At 41.9% G+C, this 19,899-nt stretch overlaps 1 protein-coding gene and 1 long non-coding RNA gene across 2 annotated transcripts in view; one reads left to right on the top strand and one right to left on the bottom strand.

The window, feature by feature from the left end:
- The window catches only part of SHLD1 (shieldin complex subunit 1), a 122,330-nt gene that overhangs the window by 62,649 nt on the left and 39,782 nt on the right, over positions 1–19,899 (top strand). The window lies entirely within an intron of this gene.
- LOC128573309 (uncharacterized) lies at positions 1,131–7,322 on the bottom strand. Its single transcript, XR_008376430.1, has 4 exons — positions 7,247–7,322; positions 5,099–5,304; positions 4,521–4,586; positions 1,131–2,979 (listed from the first exon to the last, which is right to left on the bottom strand). It is a non-coding gene; the product is annotated as an uncharacterized LOC128573309 (long non-coding RNA).

Below are 19,899 nucleotides of genomic sequence, written 5' to 3'. Positions count from 1 at the left end.
GTCGTAGTTGTCATTGTTGTTTGGCAGGCCCAGGCTGGATTTGAACCCACCAGCTCAGGTGTATGTGGCTGGCGCCTTAGCTGCTTGAGCTACAGGTGCCGAGCCAGCAATTATTTTTAGCTTGAAAAAACACTTAAAGAAATACAATTTTTAAAAAATTTGTGGTAGGCCAGGCATGGTGGCTCATGCCTATAATTCTAGCACTCTGGGAGTCTGAGGTGGATCCCTTAAGCTCAGGAGTCAAGACCAGCCTAAGCAAAAGTGAGACCCCATCTGTACCCAAAACAGAAAAATTAGCCAGGCATTGTGTGGTAGGTGCCTGTAGTCTCAGCTACTGGGGGGGCACTAAGGCAAAAGGATTGCTTGAACTTAGGAGTTTAAGTTTGCTGTGAGCTATGACGACACCACTGCACTCCAGTCTGCGCAACAGAGTGAGACTGTCTCAAAAAAACAAAATTTATGGTAAAGTACACACAGTATAAAATGAACAGTATTAACCATTTTAAGTGACATCTAACCATTTGAGCTCAGTGGCATTAGATACATTTGCATTGTTGTGCAGCCATCACCACCATCCATCTCCAGAACTTTTTCACTTCCCACACTGAAACTCTGCCCCCATTAAACACTAACTCCCACTTCTCTCTTCTTCCAGCCTCTAGCAAGCCACCATTATATTTTATGTCTCTGTGGATGAAATGCATTTTTTTTTTAATGTATTGACCATTCACATTTCTTTACCTGTGAATTCTTTATAACTATCCTTAGCCTATTTTTCTATTTGGGACATTAGTATTTTTCTCATTTATCAGGAAGAATTTGCTAGGAAAACTGAACACTCATATAATTATATAAGAGTATAACAAATGGATCAATGATAATTAGTTTTTTGTTTTTTGTTTTTTGTTTTGTTTTTGTAGAGACAGAGTCTCACTTTATGGCCCTCGGTAGAGTGCCATGGCATCACACAGCTCACAGCAACCTCCAACTCCTGGGCTTAAGCGATTCTCTTGCCTCAGCCTCCTGAGTAGCTGGGACTACAGGCGCCCGCCACAGTGCCCGGCTATTTTTTGGTTGCAGTTCGGCCGTGGCCGGGTTTGAACCCGCCACCCTCGGTATATGGGGCCGGTGCCAGGTTTGAACCCGCCACCCTCAGTATATGGGGCCGGCGCCTTACCGACTGAGCCACAGGTGCCGCCCGATAATTAGTTTTTTAAGCATTGTTAAAAGGTTAGTGGTTTCTCTCTGCCTGGTCCTTACTCCTGAGAAATTTGCCTTCTTTTGCCCCCTCCTGGCTGCTAAATTCAATTTCTCCCAACTGTTCCCTTAGAAATGGGCTGGGCAGGTCTCTTGCTGGGAGCTGGGCGCCCCCTCTCGTCCATCCTAAGAATCATAGTTATCTGGGTCTAGAGCAGGGGTCTTCAAACTTTTTAAACAGGGGCCCAGTTCACTGTCCCTCAGACCATTGGAGGGGCGGACTATAGTTTAAAAAAAAACAACTATGAACAAATTCCTGTGCACACTGCACATATTTTGAAGTAAAAAAACAAAATGGGAACAAATACAATATTTAAAATGAAGAACAAGTAAAGTTAAATCAACAAACTTACCAGTATTTCAATGGGAACTATGGGCCTGCTTTTGGCTAATGAGATAGTCAATGTTCGGTTCCATATTTGTCACTGCTAGTCGTAACAAATGATGCAAGTGTGCATCCTTTAGTCTAGATCTGGTTGGAGATTTCAGATGTTTCATTCTGGAAAAAGTCTGTTCACAGACTTAAGTGCTACCAAAGATGGTTGCCATTTTGAGTGCATGGTTCCTGAGATTAGAATATGTCTCATAGGGGACAGATACATAGAAATTAGGAAGGCTGCTTCACTCGAATGCATCTTTCAGAGAGTCACAATTCTGCAGTACAGCCAGTTCATTTGGTAAATCGTATCCACATTTTCAATGTCAATAGAAAATGGGTTACGGAAAAGCTGTATGTCCTGTTCATGGAGATGAAGCTCTTTAAATCTAAATTGGAACTCCTTTTGCAACTTTTCCAGTGAATCCACACATGTTTTATTTGGGAATGCAACCAATGGATTTTCTGCTAACAGATTTTGCCTTGTGGGGAGATGGCAGAAATTTTTCTCCTTCACTTGTTTGAGGAGGAGGCCTAATTTTACTTCAAATACTTTCACATGTGATTGTGTATCACAGAAGGGCTTCCCCTTTCCTTGAAGTTGCACAGCAAAATTGTTGAGTAGCTCTGTTACATCTGTCAGAAAGGCAAGGTGCCATTTCCATTCTGCATCATTGAGCTCTGGTACTTGTTTTTTGAAAGCAGAAAAGCTGTAGTCTGTGGGAAGTAGGTCATAGAAATGTTTCAAAATTCTTCCTTGACTCAGCCAATGGACTTTTGTGTGGTATGGAACATCTTCACAGGCAACACTTAGCTCAGACAGAAATTCCTGAAATTGTCTGTAGTTTAGTGCATTACCTCTAATAAGTTAACATAAGATACCACAGTTTTCATAACAGAGTCCCAATTCAGTGATTTACGACACAGCGCTTATTGGTGGATGAGGCAGTGTATGGCTATTGGATGAGAATGGTTATGTTTGTCCATCTCTCGATTAATGCAAGCAATTACTCCTTTCTTAGACCCCACCATGTTAGGAGCACCATCAGTTGTCACGCTGGCTAGTTTTGCTCAGTCCAGCTCCAAACCATTCACAGTTTGGCAAACCTTTTCATAGATATCCTGTCCTGTAGTTGTTCCTTTGATGCTTTGCAGTGCAGCAAGCTCTTCTGTGACTTCGAAATAGTAATTTGTCCCACAAATAAAAATTAGAAGTTGTATAGAATCACGAACATCATTACTTTCGTCAAGTGCCAAAGAAAAATAGGAAAGGTTTTTTGTGGAGTTTTGCAAACGCTGATGCAAATTGTCTCTCATTTCTTCAATCCTTCGTGTAATTGAGGGTCCTGAAAGAATCACTGCACTAAATAAATCAGCCTTCTCTGGACATATCTCTTTGGCAACAGAAAGAAGGCATTCTTTAACAAATTCTCCCTCCACGAAATATCTGCCAGTGCACACTATTATCTTGGCAACTTGAAAACTTGCTCACAGTGATGAAGTATTTAGCTGTTTCTGCCTCACAAAAGTATTTTGCTGAGTTGTCAATGTATTTTTCAGTTTTAATATTTTATCTTTTCTCACTTCTCTGACCAAACTATCATATTTATCTTTATGTTGAGTTTGATAATATCGACGCAAATTGTATTCTTTGAACACAGACGCTATATTCTGGCATATCAAACACACAGCTCTTTCCTTGTACTGCATGAAAAAGTAATCATAAGTCCACTGTTCTTTGAATATCCTACACTCCGACTCAATTTTTCTCTTTCTTGATATCATTATTTCCTAGAGATTCCAAATTGCTATTAGTAAAATACCAATATATCAATACAGCGCTCCAAAAACAATATACCAGCAATAACTGCCCACACAGAGACATATAGACTGCACTGCCCATCAATACTGTCTGATCAGTGTCCATCAATGCAGCCTTGTCAGTCCACATCATTTCAGCCTCGCCAGTGCTCATATGGTGGAACTCCGCTTTTACCTCAGGTTCACACTGTTGTGGTGTGGGAACAGGCACGATTACAGAGCCGGTTCCTCTACCACCTTTCCAGTTCACACTACCCTGTGCGAACCACACTGCGATCTGTGAACTCACACAGGACTCTGATCGCATGGGTGAGAAGACCCATGTGATCAGATTCCACTGCAAGAAAAAAGAAGGCACGTATGCCATTCTTCTTCCAAATCTAATACAAGTTCAGCCGTATAATCATATGGCTGAACTTGCACTGTTCAGAGATCGCAACAGTGTGAACAGGGGCTTACACAGCACACAACATACAACATCATACACAACTGAATAGCAATCAGAATATAAATGCACTTACTGGCAATTAAATTGGGTTTCCTACTCTTTGGCTGTCTGCAGAGCCGGATTAAGTTCCCATGGAGCCCTAGGCAGATTTCCAGTTTGGGACTCGCATGCAATAACACTGATCATTTGCATTAACACCAACCACTGATCATTTGCGATAACACTGACTGCTGACAATTTGCATTAATACTGAGCGCTAACAATTTGCATTAACACTGAGCACTGACTATTTGCATTACCTCTGAGCTCTGACCATTTGCATTACCTCTGAGCACTAACAATTTGTATTAGCACTGAGCCCTGACTATTTGTGTTATCACTGTGATGTAACCCCCCTAGAAACTATCTCCAACCAACCACCCAACTTAAAAAAAAAGGCTTTCCCAATTTCAAAAAAAGGTGCCCCCATCTGCAAAAAAAAAAAAAAACCCTCCTAACTTCAGGAAAAAAAGGCCCCCCTTAACTGCAAAAAAAGGCCCTACTAACTGCAAAATAATTAAAAAAACAAAAAAGACCTCCTAACTTAAAAAAAAAAAAAAAATCCTAACTTGTTCTTACCTCAGTCCTTAGGCAGCAGCAGGCTCTGCACAGGCAACCTGGTGACTCCTACGATTACACCAGAGACTGAGATGAGGAGTCGAGAGACAGAGAGAAGGAGGGAGGGAGAGACAGACAGAAGGGGTGGAGTCGGAGAGTGGGAGAGTAGGAGGGGAATTGGAGAGGGTGGGGCACATTCCACACATGCGCACTGTGGCTGGACAATGGGTTGCTAAGCAGGACGACAATAACACCGTGGGGAGAGACAGAGAGAAGGAACGGAGTTGGAGAGTTGGCGCACATTCCACACATGTGCACTGTGGCCCAGGCAGACAAGTTGGCTACTAAGCAGGACAGGCAGCTGTGGCAAAAACACCCAGCAGGCGGGATAAATGTCCTCGGTGGGCCGCATGTGGCCCGCAGGCTGTAGTTTGAGGACCCCTGCCTTAGACAAATAATATTGATCAAGACATGCCTGATGATGTAAGTTTTCTTTCCAAGGACTGGCTATTATGCAGACTATGTGGGGACCAGAGTTTGAATTTCTGGACCACCAGCTGTTGGGATGTGAACACCATGGAGGGACCCTGGGCCCTCACCTAGCCGCTGTGTGGGGGTAGGAGGCCAGCTGACTTCAAGGGCTCTTCTGGACCCTTGGTGGGTGTGAACGTGGCTGGGAACATGTCTGTATTTTTCTGTGCTGTTCAGGTTTTGCTTTTAGTTCTTTTTTGCTAGTCTGTGGTCAAGCCATTCATTATCTCAGATGGTAACAAAATAGAATTAAATTCTTTGTTGTTTGAAGCTCCTACAGGAAAAATTATCAAATTTTATCAACTCTCTATAACCCACAACCTTCCTTTTCCCATTTTCAGATAACTATGCTATACCTTTTTTATATTGTGAGGTTTCTTAGGAAAATAAGTATGGATTATATAGCAGAACTAACTGTAATTTATTTGGTCATTTAATTGAGGATTATTCTCATTCCAATACTTGTACAAGATTATGCACTGTCCAAAAAGAAAAAGAAAAGATTATGCGTTATCATCCGGGCGGAATTTGTATAGGATAACAAGAGTTTCTCTAGGTGACTTTACTTGAACAAGCTGCACAGATGGCTTTCCGGGGAGTTGCCATCACCAGGGACTAAGTCACCAGGACTTTGTCTCCCCTAGATCTCAAATTCTGAAGTTCTCTTCTTTGGCCCTAATCAGAGTAGTTGGTCTAGCTCAGTCGCTGAGAACACAGCTCTGGAACCAAGACTTGCCTGTTGTTGACTCCAAGCTTCACCGCTTACTAGTCTGGGACCTTGAGCAAGTCACTTGGCCTCTCTGTGCCTCAGTTTCCTCATCTATTAAATGAGATGTCACATAAGGATGCTGTAAGGATTTCTTTTTTTTTTTTTTTTTTTTGTGGTTTTTGGCCGGGGCTGGGTTTGAACCCACCACCTCCGGCATATGGGACTGGCGCCCTACTCCTTGAGCCACAGGCGCCGCCCAGGATGCTGTAAGGATTAAATGAGTTCTGCTAAAGTGTGGAGAATAGGTTTGGCACCTGTAGCTTGGTGGCTAGGGAGCCAGCCACATACAATGGAGCTAGCAGGTTCTTGAACTCGGCCCAGGCCTGCCAAACAACGACAACTACAACAACAAAATAGCTGGGCATTGTGGTGGGCACCTTGTTGCTGTCCACTAGCCCAATCAATGACACAGAGGTAGCACTGTAGATAGAATGATTTATTTATTAAGGGAAGACTGGGGCTCACTCAGGCCCACGCGACTGCCCATCTTTATTCACTGTATTATATATCCAAACTCATCAGATAAGAATAACCAAGAATAAAGAACAAAAGCACTAGTTGAGACTGCCATAAAAAAATTTCTCCTTAGCATAAATGTTACAAAGCACGTACACGTCATTTCTAAGTCTTGAGCATTTAACTTAAAGATAAACCACAAGGACACCAGGCTGTCTGTTCTGTTCGCTCACCTCCCTAAAGGGTTAAATGAAACTTTTGTGTAACTTGAACTTAGGGAATGAAGAGCAACAGTTCAGCTCCAGACAGGTGCTAAATCTCCAGCTATGACTTGGCAGATCCTCTGGGATTCCTTTCTCAAGGTCTTTTCAACAAGCAGGGAGGAATTAGCTCCTGTGTCTCTGCTGTTTTAGCAAGCAGGGAGGAATTAACCCCAAGTCTTGCTTCTAGCCGAGAATGGAATTTTCCCTTCTCAGGGCCTCATACTTCAAGGAGCACATATGAGACAAAGCCACCGTTATGGGGTGCTGAAAACTGTGCCCCTTTAGCACCTGTAGTCCCAGCTACTTGGGAGGCTGAGGCAAGAGAATTGCTTAAGCTCAAGAGTTTGAGGTTGCTGTTAGCTGTAATGCCATTGCACACTACCGAGGGCAACATAATGAGACTCTCAAAAAAAAAAAAAAAAAGTCTCGAGAATAGAGCCTGGCACACAGTGGGATTCATACAGGTGCTGTGGTCTGTGGCTAATCTGCCTCCCTCCTCCCTCATGCCCCTCTCCACCACCTGAACCTCCCACCCCCCTCTTCTCCCAGACGCATCTCCCTCTCTGCATTTGCTTCAATGCCATCCTTAGATCCCCCCCGCCCCCCGGATTTTCTTGCTGCCTGACTGTGTCAGTTAAAGTCCTCATGGGAGAGAAGGAACATAGTCCAACCAGGTGTTTGAGGAGAGCTTAATAAAGAGGTTATATACTAAGCCATGAGCACAGTACCTGGGGAGTCAGCCCCTGAGAGAGAGCTGTGTTCACAGAGGCTCTGCAGGAGGCTGCCCGACAGGAATTGTGAGCTTGCTGGAGAGATACAGCTGCCCAGGAAGCGAGCTGGGAACATAAATAGCCTGACCTCACCTGCTCCCTCCCTCCACCTCTTGCCAGTCCTCTCCTTGGCTCTCAACTCAAAGCCAGAGGAGGGTGAGGGCGGACATCTACCTAGTCCCTGTAGTCAGTCTCTGAAGGACAGAGTGGGGTGGAGCCAGGGAGAGTGAATCTAGACCCAGGGGCAGGTAGAAAGTCTCTGCACAGGACCCCATGGCCCTGGTCTACAGCTCCATGCCACCTTGAATTCTCCTTGCAGTGAGGCCCACTCACCCCTCTCTGCCCCCACAGTCTCCTCCCCTGCTCACCAAGCATGCCATGATCTTTGCATATGTATTCAACTGCTCAGGGCACTTCCCTTTCCCAAGAGTGCCATACCCTCCTCTAGGCCTGGAGACTCAGTCTAGGATCCCAAATCCCGTGGTTCTCTCCAGCCTTTCCCTACCTCCAGTGGGGTCCCCTCACTGCAGCACACTTTGTGCTGCGGTCCTGCTGGTTATTTGTGGGACTCTTTTCTCCATACCCATCACTCATTCTTGCTGGGCAGAGACCATACCATAGTCACATCTGCATTTCTTTGTGTTGCCTCCAAGTAGCTGAAATTTAAAATGAGAGCTCAAAACATTAGTGGCCTTGAAATCACTGATATGATAAATGCCATTTACCTGGCTGAAAGTACTGTTAGCTATTAATAGTAGATTCGGCATATTTAACACTGATTAACTACGTCGCGTGTTGTATGTAACCAAGTCACTCCCTGACACACACGTATCCAAATTTAGTTGCTGTCATCTCCTCTGCAGATGCTCTGTACGTTGATCAGACATAGGTTCAAACCGGTATGTAGTTGGCTCTAGGAAAAGGAAAAAAAGGTGGGGGGGAGAATGTATCTATGTAATTCTTTATCCCCGTTTTACCTCCTCTGCTAGGACATTATCTTCATGAGGGCAGGAGCCATATTTCTGTTGTTCATCACAAAATCTCCAGCCTTTAGGACAGTGTGTGGTACTGTTAGGTCTTTTATAAATATTTGTTGAATAGATAAATATACTGGTCACAATATACTGTGACCCCCAAGAGGCCAGAAGACTGGGCACACTGGGTGCCATGGAAGGGCCTGGAAAGTTCCTTTCCTTGCTCCTCAAATCATTCCCTGCTGCCAGAAGTAATTATTTCTTTCTTTTCTTTTCTTTTTTTTTTTATGTTTAGGCAAGGGGATTTAATTTGACAGTGAAATATTAAGGTCTAACTTGTTTTTAGTTAGAAGTCTGAAGTACAAAGCATGTTTTTCTTGGTGACATCAAAATGTAATAAATAATCCTTTAATGTATACACAGGTTGACTCTGATGTATGAATATAAAAAATAATCATTAATTAGTAATGTGACAAATGGGCATCAGATTCTAATTGAGGGTGGCAAATGAATGGCTAATCACAAATGTTAGCTAAAGACAAATCCCAAATTTTTGAAAGGAAATAAAAGGAAATGAACTGGGGTTCACAGTAGACAGAATGTAATTTTCAAAAACTTTACATTTTTAGAAAATGGAGAAATGTGTGTAGGCAGATTAATTACGGACTTTATACTAAGCCACACAATTTTATACTTAAATGTAAATACATCTTAGATACTGTTGCCAAATTAATCTAAGTATTTTTGCCAATACAGAATGACAACAGAACACTGAAGGTTAGGAGTAGTTGTGGTAAAAACTGGTCCCTCTAACCTTTTGATCAAATCTGAATCTTAAAATAATTACATTGACACTTTTAACCTGCCACGTATAATTTTTTAATGTATCCTGCCATTTAAAAATACTGAGACAGCTAACATTTAAATAAATCCCTGCTGTTTGGGAAAGTTTAAATGACTGAAGCTGTGAACATATTTGCTAATTTATACCATATTTAGTATATGGTGTAAATGATTCTAAATGATATAGCCATTTAATATACATTATGTTGATTAATTGGTATTTGAAAATAAGTCTGTTTTTCTTTTGAGTAGCCTTTTGGAAAAAGTGCGCCCAGTATAATTTCCCATGGTATGTTACTTTCCTAACCTATACTTATTTCAAAATCTTCTAACACATTGGCTCGGTGCCTGTGGCTCAAGCTGCTCAAGTGGCTAAGGGCGCCAGCCACATAAACCTGAGCTGGTGGGTTCGAATCCAGCCCGGGCCCACCAAACAACAATGACAGCTGCAACCAAAAAATATCCGGGCATTGTGGCGGGAGCCTGTAGTCCCAGCTACTTGGGAGGCGGAGACAGAAGACTCGCTTGAACCCAGGAGTTTGAGGTTGCTCTGAGCTACGATGCCACGGCACTCTACCCAGGGCAACAGCTTGAGGCTCTGTCTCAAAAAAAAAAAAAAAAGAAAATCTTCTAACACAGTAGAGATAAACAGCTGAAGTAATTATTTCTATGACCCCACTCTCCCGCTGTTAGAACAGCTGCCCTTTCCACTCATATGGAAATAGATCTTACACCAAAAAGAACAAATTCCCTTTTCCTTCTGTCTCCATAGGGAATACGTAGTATAGTAATATTGGGGGAAATTATTCTTTTTCTGAAATTATTCTGTTTCTCATTTCTCTTTCGTCGTTGCGCTCATTTGTTGCTTCTTAATTTGATGGTACCAGAAAAATACATTAAATTGTCATTTGGGCCATTTCAAACCTAGCTTTGAAAATGTGTAATAGGCATTATCAGGTCTTAACATTCAAAGTTGGCATCAGTTTATATGATATCATTTTATAAACATTTCACTGATGTGATAATCCAACAAGATTTTATTAGTGAATAATTTCAGGGAGTTCTTTTTAAAGGTCACCAGTGATGTTTGATAACCTGAAGAAAGATTGCCTTTTGGAAACAGGAAGTAACAATATAGCCTGGAAGCCTTAATTTATTTGAGCCCTAACATCACTCAGTAATCTTTTCATCTGCTATTTTTTTTTTTTTGAAGTTTAATATTCTGAAAAACATGTTCTGGAAAGGAAATTAAACTTGGGGTTAGATAACAGAACTCTTATGAAGCTTATGTTCTGGAGATATTAGAAAAAGATACTGATCCCAAACAAACAAGAAAAAAAGGCAAAAAGCAATTAGTTTGGAGGGACTGTCTAAATAATATTGTTTAAAGTGAAAAACCTATAAAAATCGGGCAGATGGTCTTCATGAAGTTGGGGGAGATTAACTCTGGAGCAGTGTGGTAACAGGTTTTTACTGATGTATCTGTGTAGACTAATTGCCTCCTTCCTGCCTGACAGCCTAAGTTTGAGTTTTTCTTCTTTGTAACAGAAGCCATTAAGAGCTCAGTACTGTGGGGTGGTGCCTGTGGCTCAAGGAGTAGGGTGCCAGCCCCATATACCGGAGGTTCAAACCCAATCCCAGTCAAAAACAAAACGAAACAAACAAACAAAAAAGAGCTCAATACTGTCACATTTTTCTTTTCTTTTCTTTTTTCTTTTTGCAGTTTTTGACCAGGACTGGGCTTGAACCCACCACCTCCGGCATATGGGGCCAGCACCCTACTCCTTTGCGCCACCGGCGCCACCCTGTCATGTTTTTCATTAACTTACCAGTGAGTGGTTGGGTTTGTGGATAATTTGATTTATTTTGAAGTTAATTGTAATTACTGTGTTTTACTTAGCAGCCTGTCCTTTATAATAAAATTTGCCTTTAAATACAATATAATGTTTTCTTGGTTAACAGCCTCTTCTTTTGGGAAAAAAAAAAAGATGAAATAGACTTGCTTGGGGTTTCTCAAGGTCAAGTGATACAAGATTGGGTTTGGGCTCGGTGCCCGTGCTCAGTGGTTAGGCACCAGGCACATACACTAAAGCAGGCGGGTTTGAACCTGACCTGGGCCTGCTAAAAGCAATGACAACTACAACACAAGAAAAAAATAGCCAGGCATTGTGGTGGGCGACTGTAGTCCCCCTACTTGGAAGCCTGAGGCAAGAAACTCTCTTAAGTCCAAGAGTTTGAGGTTACTGTGAGCTGTGACGCCATGGCACTCTACCGAGGGTGACATAATGAGACTCTATCTCAAACAAACAAACAAAAAAAAGATTGGGTTTGGCAGAGGCCTGGCAGAGGACGCCATCATTACAGTTAGAAGTGGGCAAAAGGAAAACTGGACCCTTAATTCTCAGAGAAGCTATTACACCCATTTTCAGTATCTCTAAAAGCTGAACATAGGTCTACCCTGCAACCCAACTGCTCACTATCAGATATGCACTTAACATAGGCATCCGTGTGGGCGGCGCCTGTGGCTCAAGGAGTAGGGCGCCGGTCCCCTATGCCGGAGGTGGCGGGTTCAAACCCAGCCCCGGCCAAAAAAAAAAAACAAAGGCATCCGTGTGTTCATGGAAAAACGTGCACTGAAATAGTCACAGCAGCACTCATTGTAGCAGCCCTACCTAGAAACTGCCCCAGTGCCCATCATCAGTAGAATGGCTAAATGGTGGTGTATTCACACAATCAAATGCTAGTCATTATTAAAAATGAACAAACTTCCTATAGACAACATGGATGAATCCCACAAACATAAGATCAAGTAAAAGAAGCCAGGTATCAGAGAGTGCGTAATACACAATTTCATTTATATAAAATATAAAAAAGGTAAAGCACCAAAACTCTTGTGCCAGGCACTTGTGGAATTGTACCTGTGAACAGCCCCTGCACTCCAGCCTGAATAACATAGTGAGGTCTCAAAAAATATATATTAACAGATAAAAATTTAAAAAAAAAGACAAAGTTGGGCTGGAGGTGGTGGCTCACTCCCGTAATTCTAACACTCAGGGAAGCCAAGGTGGGTGGATTGCTTGAGCTCAGGAGTTAGAGACAAGCCTGAGCAAGAGTGAGACCCTGTCTCTTCTAAAATAGAAAAACTATCCAGTTGTCCATGGTGGGTGCCTATAGTCCCACCTACGTGGGAGGCTGAGGCAAAGAGGATCACTTGAGCCCAGGAGTATAAAGTTGCTGTGAGCTATGTCACCACGGTACTCTACCCAGGGCAATAGAATGAGACTCAAAGAAAAAAAGAGTAATCTAAAGATTAGAAATCAGAATGTAATTTTTAGAAGGGTAATAATTGGAAGGAGATACAAGGAGAGCTTACAGGGTTCTGGTGCTGTTCTATTTCTTGTTCTGGGTGTTGATCATACTGCATATGTTCAAATTTATGAAAGTTAATAGAGCTTATGATTTAGACACTTTGATATGTGCATGTTATAGTTTAATACAAAGTAAAAAATAAATATCAGTTAGAAAATATAGCATTGCAATAATTTAAGGAAGAGTTTGGCCAGGCACAGTGGCTCATACCTATAATTTTAGCACTCTGGGAGGCCAAGGTGGGAGGATCGCTTGAGATCAGGAGTTCAAGACCAGCATGAGCAAGAAAAAGACCCCATCTCTACCCAAAATTAAAAAAATTACCCAGGCAGGGTGGCACCTGTGGCTCAAAGAGTAGAGCGCTGGCCCTATATGCCAGAGGTGGTGGGTTCAAACCCAGCCTGGCCAAAAACTGCAAAAAAAGAAAAAAAAAAATTACCCAGGCATGGTGGCACATACCTGTAGTCTCAGCTATTTGGGAGGCTGAGGGAAGAGGATCCTTGAGCCTAGGATTTTGAAGTTCCAGGGAGCTGTGATGACAGCACTGTACTCTAAAAAGGGAGACAGAGCAAGACTGTCTCAAAACAACAAATAGAGGCTGGGTGCGATGGCTCATGCCTATAATACTAGCATTCTGGGAGGCCGAGGCGGGTGGATTGCTTGAGCTCAGGATTTCGAGACTAGCCTGAGCAATAGCAAGACCCTATCTCCAAAAAAAATAGTTGAGAGTTATGGTAGGCACCTGTAGTCCCAGCTATTCAGAAAGCAGAGGCAAGAGGATCACTTGAGCCCAAGAGTTTGAGCTTGCTGTGAGCTATGGCACTGTACAAAGGGTGACAAAGTGAGACTGTCTCAAAAATAAATAAAATTAAATAAATAAATAGGGCCGGGCGTGGTGGCTCATGCCTGTAATCCTAGTACTCTGGGAGGCGGAGGTAGGTGGACAGTCTGAGATCACAGCCTTGAGACCAGCCTGAGCCAGAGTGAGACCTCCTCTTAAAAAAAAAAAAAAAAGCAAAAATAGATAGTTGATCACTGTGGTGTCTGCTTAATCTTGAGACTCATATAAGAAAAATAAAAGTGCAAAGACCATTTAAAGTGACACTGACAAAAGGTTAGCGCTCATACAAGTATTATATTATCTTCAAGCAGAACTGTATTGTCTACCAGAAAGAACCCTTGAGATACATCAACCTGGCCATGACCTTTGTGCAAAGAACCATGAGAGTTTATCCAAATCCCTACCTCCTGTGGGAATCAACTCAGGTTTCCTGCTCCAGCGAAGTTTCTCTGGCACCTGTGACTTCTGTTCTCTATAAGCTGGTTGTAGCAATCATGTAAAGAACGTAGTTTAAGAGTGCTCTAAGTATTTTATTTCTTCTGCCTTTTTCTTGACAAGTTTGTTGACAGCCTCCCTTCCCAGTTCTCCATCCAGGCCAATAATTGGGGGGCATTTAATAAACACACGGACTTGACAAATGATTCACTGTTGCCTTTGAAGAAATAGGAAGATGAACAGAGGCCCCCGCCTGAGGCAGGGGCAAGCGTTTGCTTTTAAGTGGCAGTAACTGTGTTGCTTCCCTAGAGTGGTCTCAATTTGATTTCTCTAATCCCTTTGGCCTCTCTGTGTTAAAATTGTCTTGTTTACATGTTCATGGTAGAAGATTTGGAAATATGAAAAAGCACAAAGAAGGAAAAAGATAAACACATAATCTTTCCATACCTAGGGAAACTCTTTCACTCTTTTGTTATTTTTCTTCTTCTTTTTCTTTTCCTATAATACTATTGTTTACATGTTCTTTGTCCTCCCCTCCCCCTCCCCCACTAACCCAATGCTTTTTCTTAATCTCTGAAGAGTAATGAAGTCTAGAAAAGAAACTTCTCCACATTGTTAAAGCCTCCTTGGGCAGAGTGGAAGCACTGGGGTTGCTGCCTGGGTTTTCTTTACTTCGAATATGAAGGCATACGTTGAATTAAGACCTTTTGTGCTTTTGTGTCTCGCTAGGAAACGGTATGGCATGACTTATAGCTCAGGCTCCTCTTATTAACTGCTTAAATTTTGGAGATTAGCTCGGCTGGTGTATACATTATACTGCATATCACAAAAAGTGACTTAGAATTCTTCCAGGTTAGAACCATGCAGTTCAGGGGCTCTTCTATAAATGGAACTTTACCCTGCAAGTGTAAATACTTGCAGAAACAGAAGTTAGTTGTAACCTAACTATTGTACCCTCATATTAATTTGAATAAAGTTATTTTTAAAAAAAAAATGCCGTTACTGCCCATCATCCTCAATCTCAGGGATTCAGTATATTTTAGACTTTGAAATCTCATTAATCCCAGTTCTCTGTCTTGGAACAGAAGATACACCTCTCCAGGTAGAGGATTTCTGGGTAGGTGTCCAGGGCTATACTTTTTTTTTTTTTTTGAGACAGAGTCTCACTATGTTGCCCTGAGTAGAGTGCTGTGGCGTCACAACTCACAACAACCTCAAACTCTTGGGCTTAAGTGATTCTCTTGCCTCAGCCCCCAAGTAGCTGGAACTACAGGCGCCCGCCACAACACCTGGCTATTTTTTGGTTGTAGTTCTCATTGTTGTTTGGGAGGCCCAGGCTGGATTTGAACTTGCCAACTCCAGTGTATGTGGCTGGCACCCTAGCCACTGAGCTACAGGCGCCGAGCCAGGGCTGTGCTGTTCTTCACTCCATGTGGAAACCAGCCAGTTCTGGGTGGCCCATGTGTCCTCCTTGCCATGACCTGCAGCCCCTGGTCTATCACACTTCTGGTGCACACACTATTCCATGTTTGTACTCTTTCTCTTTCTTCCTAAAAATAGATTCCTAACATGATCGTAAAATAGAGTCCTAGGCTTCTCTTCTTCATGACTTTCTTCAGATTTTTTCCCCCCAGACTCCTCTGAGCTTTAGACTCCTGCAGTATTAAATGATATTCATTTAAAAGGGATTATTCATTGCTAAGAAGAAAAATCATCCTGTACCCCTGACGGCCTATGTTTCTCTTGACCTTTAAAATACCTTAATAGGTACGTTGTTTTGTTTGCTCTGCTCTGGTTGAGGATGATGTGACATTTGCATTATCTCCAGGCCTCTGCTAAACTGTATTGCTATAAATTATTGTCTGTCCTGAACAGTCCCTGTAAGTGATTACCCTGCTCTGTGTGTGTGTGTGTGTGTGTGTGTATGTGTGTGTAAGTGTGTCTGGGAGAGAGAAAAGGAGAGAGAGAGAGAGATTCTCACTGCTGGGCCTTCTCTTAGCCTTGGCACAGAATTGTTCGGGGGGGTTGTGAAGCTAGAGGAGGGGCAGCTGCTATATTTGAGAAAGATGCAAGGTGGTGGTTCAAATGTAAGCATTTCCTGTTTTTATTTTTATTTATTTATTTATTTCCTGTTTTTAGATTTCAGAAATCTTGCTGGGGCTTAGGGTTGGGAAGGGGTTATGCCTGGAAGGTGGAGTAAGAAGAGCTTCCAGGCTGGGTACAGTGGCCCACATCTATAATCCTAGCACTCTGGCTGCTGGGTGAGGCAGGTGGATTGCTTGAGCTCAGGCGTTCGAGACCAGACTCTATTAAAAATAGAAAAGCTAGCTGGGCATTGTGGCAGGTGCCTTTAGTCCCAGCTACTTGGGAGGCTGAGTCAGGAGGATCAGCTTAAGCTCAGGAGTTTGAGGTTACTGTAAGCACTGTCACCACAGCACTCTATTCAGGGTGACAGAGTGAGACTCTGTAAAAAAAAAAAAGAAAAAGAAACTGAAGGCTGTTGAGTGTGGCAGGATCTGGGGTGGGGCTGCCCAGCTCTACCTGGGGAACTGGGGAAAGCTGCCCAGAGGAGGGGACAGGCTTCTGTCCCCATGGAGCAGTGGCGTCCTTCAGGTAGAGAAAACACAGAAGGGGAGAATAGAGAACGTGTTGGGCAGCGTGAGAGTGTCAGGGCTTTCAGCAGCATGGCTGGTAGAGAAGCACAGATGGCGTTTAAAGGCAACTCTGAGTCACTCTCTGAAATGACAGAAATTCGGGGAAAAGGATCTGGAAACCGTCCAGTAAATTATTTGACCTTCTGGTCTCTCAATAACTATTTGGTTTCTAGCAAATAAATGGAAGTTCTCAGCAATGAGAACTGAGACATAAATTTCTTACCTACCATAATCATTATCATACAGGAAAAGTTGCAAGATAATTTGTAAATAAAGAAAATAGTTCTCATGCCACCTTCTGTAAAAGGGTTTTTGTTCCATCCCATAAGTTGCCCCTGTGCTATGGATTCTCTGTTCATGCCCCATCTACTAAAATAACCCACTAACGGTTAAATAAAACATCCAAAGCAGGGCTAGGAGATATTCAGCTTCTGTATGTGATAGTAGTTGAGGTGAAAACCGTATTTCCTGTCTAATTTTTTTTCTCATTGCTTTGACAACAGGTTGGGTTTTTTTTTCTTGTAATTTCCAAAAGCTTTTGATTTTTCTCAACAGCATGAACTGCTTTTTCTGGTTGAACCAAGACATGTGTGTATAGATTTATGTCTTATTCAGAGTTTCTAATCTATTTATGAGGTAGAGATTTTTTATTTTTCAGAATCTTCACAAGGTTGAACAGAGTAGATAATCTGACATAGCTATTAGCCTGCCTGACTAAGCAAACAAAGCCAAATCAATAGTGACTTCCTATGTCTAATGTCAAGTACTGTAAAAACAATGGCTTCATTTCTGTAAAGCGTCACAAAATAGTTTCATATTTGGCTTATTTTTTTAATATCCCAGCAAGGTCTGTGTGAAAATTGTTTTCATATAGCAGAAATGCACGGCCTTGCTCCTGCACATCCTTCACCCCCTGGGCCAGCCACTGTGTCCCCTTGTTGCCTCTTGTCCTTGCTGTTCCCATCTCAGGGCCTTTGCCGTTTCCTCTGTCTGAAACCTGCCTGCCCAGGTATTTACATTGCTCCCTTCCTCATAGAATTTAGGTCTCTAATCCAATGTCATCTTCTCAAGGAGATGCTAAAGCAGCATCTTCACCCGTTGCTCTCTGGCCAATCGGGAGGTAGCAGGATCCGCCTCTGGAAGAACTATCATCCCATAGGAAGCCCTTCAGTGGGTAAGCCCTACCCACAGAAATGCTTCCAATTAGCACCTTTAATTCCTCACCCTTAAATATGAACTCACAGCCAAAGATCACCAGCTATTTGAGGAAATCCTCTATTATAAAATATCAAGACCAAGACTGATAAGGACTGTTCTTCCAAAGAACCTGGAAGAAACAGAGGCAATGATGGAGCAAGAGAAATCTTCACGAAAGCAACAACAAAAGGAAACAAAAAGGCAGAGAAAATCATCAGACATGAAGCAAGAAATGGAGGAGAGGAACAGAGCAGAGACCAAGTCAACAGCCCTGGGGGAGATATGGAGGGCAACCAGGCAGACTGGAGCAAGAGGATAGAAAGTTCTCGGGGCGTGAAAAATTATGTTGAAAGGTTGTTGGAGGGTGTGAGTAGAGTCCGAGATACAGTTGACCCTTGAACAACACCCTGCCCCCTCTTCTGCCTGTGCAGTAAAAAATTCCCATATAACTTTTGACTCCTTGAAAAACTTAACTGCTAATAGCTTACTATTGACCTTATCAACAGCAGAAATAGCTGACTAACTCACTAATAGACTAGTATTTAATGTTTCATGCCTTTCTGACATTCCTAAATTTTTCTGAATTTTTTTCAATAGTTCTAGGCTATGTGGTTTTATCTTTTTTTTCAAACTGTCACAAATCTCCAAAATATTTTCCATTCTACTTATTGAAAAAAGATCTGTGTATTAGTGGATCTGGACAGTTTGACTTCATGATGTTCAAGGGTCAACTGTAGTTAAAAGCAAAGCAAGCGCATACAGAAAGGAGATTCCTATTTACCAAAGAAACAATAACGTTGTAAAATAAAGGACATATATTATTCTTAGTACATTTAGTAGTGATAAAGTTTTATATAGTTATAAACACTAAATGCTAAAAAGTTGACAAAACTTTATTGAGAGATCAGAGCAAGGGAAGCATCTGTGCATCTGGGCATGAGTGTGTGTGTGTTTGTGTGCACCCGAGACAAATTTCTTACCTACCGTAATAGGATATCAGCACATAATGTCTAAAACTGATACATTAGCATATATGAGCATATTAATTAGACATATAAAGGTTTTAAAAACCAGAAAGAATAATAAGTTGAAACAGTAGACTGTGTGGAATGGGAAGGAGTGGGGAACTACTGTTTTTCAAATTTTTAGTCTCATAGCTTTTAAAAGCTATAAGTATATAGTACATTGATTAAAATTAGTTATGGCTTAAAAGGTAAGTTTTAAGCAGTCCTCCTTCTGTGTTAGTCACTGATACAGTCTGATGTACATTTGACTAATATGAAATTTTGTCCAGCATGTGGCTGATATCCTTGGCTGGCAGGCTCCTTCATTTAACCAAATCTATTTTCACTCACACACACAGTAATTAACTGAGACTCACCTTGTCGGAAGTCAAGCTGAAGACATTTATCATTTCCTTCTACACCATGGAGATAGATTGGACTCTGGCTTGTGGATGTTGAGGCTGTATGCTTATTAAAAACAGAGTAGGTGCATGTAATAATTAAATTGAGCTTTTTAATTACTTTAGATTTAATGACGCACCTTTGCCAATGGGCTTAATCTTCAGCAAATATTGATCCTCCCCAAACCGGCAGATTTGCAATTCATAACTTATCATGACACATGGGGCGTTTTCTCTTTCTTTCATTTCCAGAAGGATCTCTGATCAAAATTATAATCTTTTAAAAAAATAGCTGACACATTTTCCTTTTTGGGGAGCATTCAACATTTCCATCCTGTGGTTCCCTTCTCCCCTCGGCCTTCCTATCCTTATTGATGTATTTATTTTGGATATAGCTTAATGTTTTTATTCTGATATCTGGCCACTTTCATAGAGAGATAAGTGGATGAATAGAAGAATGGATGAATGGATGAAGATAGATAACAGGCAGGCAGACTGACAGGCCAGACTACATGAAGGGTGTGTGGCAACACAGTTTCAGAGATCAGAGAATATGCCACAAGCTCTATTCTCAAAGTTCTTAGGTCATTAGACCTATATGCTGGTCACCTTTCCAAGCAGGGGCTAAATAACTATCCATCTCTCACATCCAACATAGCTTTCCAAACTTATTAATGTAGAAATCAGTAAAAGTACTAAAATAACCTCAGGATACTTTTAATTGTTCTTTTAACCCGTGCCATGGAACCAATGTGACAAGCTGGAGCCTGGGGGTGGATGTCTTCACTCACTGTTTAGAGGTGGAACCTTTTTTAAGGTTTTTCCCACTGCTAGTATTTGAGCATACTTTATAAATCAAAAACAAATGATCAAGTAAATAAATGGTATCTTTG

Source organism: Nycticebus coucang, chromosome 21, assembly GCF_027406575.1.
Source record: "Nycticebus coucang isolate mNycCou1 chromosome 21, mNycCou1.pri, whole genome shotgun sequence".
In the NCBI taxonomy this organism is placed as follows: domain Eukaryota; kingdom Metazoa; phylum Chordata; class Mammalia; order Primates; family Lorisidae; genus Nycticebus; species Nycticebus coucang.
The sequence above is the reverse complement of the archived record's forward strand: the minus strand, read 5'-3'. Positions and strand labels throughout refer to the sequence as shown.